Below are 3,533 nucleotides of genomic sequence, written 5' to 3'. Positions count from 1 at the left end.
ACTATTTTATTAAACACTTTCATAAACCTTATGAAGTTAATATAACTTTATGAAGTCCCATTTAACAGATGGAAGACCATATGATTATAAAAAGGTAATCAAGCCCAGGACCCAGATACATCCGACTGTAACACTCACACACAACAATATCATGCAGCCTCTTTGGAAACACTGAGCCACCAGGACATTTCCATTTCTAGAGGATAGAAATTGCTGGTCCAAAATGAATCTAGTTAGCCTCACCCAAATTGTTACTAAATATCAGAGAGGATTCAGAAGAAAGATGATGGCTCAAGCTATTCTAAAAAAAAAAGGACAAGCCACTTAATGCTGGATATGGGGAGGAATTGATATGAACACCAACAGATCCGGGTGAAGAAAACCCGGACCAGACTTGAGTTTGTGGCATAATCTGACATCTCTTGGGCCACAGGTCACCTAAACAAAGATAAGAAAATGTTTTGTGCCCTCTCATCATACTTCTCCTGACTCAAGCCAAAAACTGGACAGCTGTTCTTCTCCTTCCTTGGTCTTGCTCTGTAAAGTGGGAAGATAACATTTCCTTGGACATTATCTCTTCTCCTACTTATACCCCTACCCACACACACAGACTGTTTAATTGTTTTTATTCAGACAGGGGCTGCAATCCCAGAAAAGAGTTAAGTTAGAAATAAGGGGAGGCTCGTTGATGGCAGAGATGAGAAAAGCCCTGGCAGCCATACATATTATAAGTCATAGTTTTTAAAGAATCATATTGACTTTAAATAAAACATTCAAGTAGACATAAGTTGAAAATTCATTACAACAGAGGGCACGGTTTGAAACTCACCTAGAAATTGAGGAATAAATTAGGAGCTAAACTCATCAACTGTCCCTTCCTTGGTGGGTGTGAAAAGATGGTTACACTACCACATAAGTTGTGAACCAAAACAATGCCTTCACAGCAGACAACAAAAGTGAACAAAGACGCTGCCTTCTTCGAAGATTACTAAGGAGAAATCAACCAAAATGAAGCCATGAAAGAAAAAATAAAAATAAGTAATTCTGACCAAGAGAAAGTATCCAGAAGACCCAGAATAAGATCCACCTGAAACCAACCTTTTGTAGCACACAGAAGAAAATGTCCAGAAACTGATTGGCATCATTATAACAGAGGTCTGGATGGGATTTCATCTCTCAAACAGAAGCAGAAAATAAAAAAAACTGAACAGGGTGAGATGATAGGACAACAGGATGGGAAAAAGCAGCAAAAATGCAAGACAAAGAGATATAAATGGGGTAAGAAATGATTCCAACAGAACTAAAATACAAGCAACAAACACAGGATTAAAATTCTCACTGAAGGAAGTAAAGCAGAACTGAGGCTGCAGATAAATGAATGAGTGATGCAAAATTTTGAAATGGTCTTTCGGAGTACAGAAACAGAGTTTTGAAGGTGAAAAACAGGTAAGTAGTCTGGAAATGGCAATGGGGTGCAAGTGGGATCTCTGCCCCCATCCTGGTTCTGACGGTTCAGGGCAGGAGGGTAAAAACAGCCTCCCCTTTATAGGGCTTCAGGAAAAAATATGTCCTCAAGGGACAGGCAGATTTCAGTTAAGGCAACAAGCAAAGAGAAAATTCATATAAAAGACTGAAAATATTGGGGAGCTTGTTTTTCCCTCTCTGAGATAATCACTTTATATCATCTCATCAAGCCTCCCGCACCCTGGCCTTCCACTTTCCACAAATGACATTGCCTCATAATTTATTCAGAAAAACAGAAACCGTATATAGGAACACCTGCCTGCACCCATCTTCTCCACCTCTGCTCTCATGGAGATAGAAAAACCATCCCATACCCATGAAAGCCAATCCCCTGTGTGTGCACAAGATCCCTTTCTCTTCTCCTTTTCTCAAGGACTTTACTCCAGCTCTTTGCTCTCTCTCCTAACCAGTGTCTCCCTCCCTATCAGATCATTTATGTCACATAAAACATACTCTAAGGAAAAACATCTCATTTTTAAAAGCACCGCCCCTTGAAACCATATCTCACATTGGCTAATAGCTCATTTATTTTCTCCTCTGCACACTTAGCCTTCTCAAACAAGTTGTCAGCACGTGCCATTTCCACTTCCTCACTTTTGATTCACTCCTCATTCCACTTTAGTCTGGTTTCTGTCCATCTCTCTCAAGAACACCGTCTTAACTCCAAGTTCTTCCTACTCCACTGCTTGTAAGCTCAACTTCCAAATGCCAGCACCTACACGTCTCTACCCAGTGGCCTCTCTTGCCACTGTAGCTCAATTTGCCTCTGCAAAGCAGACCAGAAATGCCAACAAAACAATGTCTTCTCCCCACGCCAGGAGCAGACCTCAACAAATGATTGACTGGGCTTAATGAATAAATGATGCCCGTCGTTTGAGGTGACCCTCTGAGAAATGGATTTTGCACCAGCTTCCAGGGTTTTCCCAGCGATATCCAACATCAGTTGCCCACACTGGTAGCTGCCCTGATAACACACCTTTTATCACCTGTCTTATCTTTCTTGTCTGTTTCCCGCTCCCTCTACTTGAATTCTTATTCCTGAGTTTGCTGCCAAGAAATCCAAAGTAAGACAACCTCTATGATGCTAACTCTAATACATTTCTCCATCTCATATCACCAAGTTGTTAGTTGAAAGCTCTCTCTTCTGCTGGCTTTCAGAACACCACACCTTCCTGATTTGCCCCTGCTTCACAGACTGATCCTTTTCCACCAGACCTTTCATATTGGAATGCCCCAGGCTTTGATCTGCATGTCTGCTCCTTCTTTTCCTATCTTTTTCAAATGACTCAAGTTCATATATCTAGCCTGGCCTCTCTTCTGAATTCCAGACTCACTCTAGACATTAATTAAAAAAATTAATCTTAACTTTACATTGAACTTATTTTCCTATTGTTTTATGGTACACCAGACATTGTATAAGTTCTTTGAAAATATTATGTCATTTAGTCCTCACCACAATGATCCAAATCATTACACTTCTCAGGCAAGGAAAGCACGGTTCCAAAAGACTGGGAGCTTGCCTGGATTCATGGAGCTGGTGAGGAACAGCATCAGGATGTGAAGCAGGTGTTTCTGACTCTGAAGTTTGTGTGCTCTTAACCACCAGGCCACTCTGCTTCCTGTATTCCTGCTTCCTTTGTTGAATGGGCATATAGGTTTTATAGAATGAGAAACTGCTGAAACTGGAAGAGAACTTAGTGATCATCCAATCCAGCTCTTTCGTTTTATAGTTGTCCAAAAAAACAAATAATTTTCCTGAGATTTATTCAGCTATCTGCTTATATTTATGATAGATGGTTATTTTCATGCTTTATGTTTGGGGCTGTAAATGGTGCCAAGATTCTTTGCTTTTTCTGAGTTGATTTTCAGCCCTGGAGGCACTGTATGTAAATGTGGATGACACACAACTTCCTAACCGCCCCCCGCCCCACCCCGATGCTGGAGAGAACCCTGAAGGGTCACCATGTCATTTCTCTTGGAGACTTTCTCAGGTGGTGTTGATTTTCCAA

Source organism: Gorilla gorilla, chromosome 1 (assembly GCF_029281585.2).
Source record: "Gorilla gorilla gorilla isolate KB3781 chromosome 1, NHGRI_mGorGor1-v2.1_pri, whole genome shotgun sequence".
NCBI classification, from domain to species: domain Eukaryota; kingdom Metazoa; phylum Chordata; class Mammalia; order Primates; family Hominidae; genus Gorilla; species Gorilla gorilla.
Note: the sequence above shows the minus strand (reverse complement) of the source record.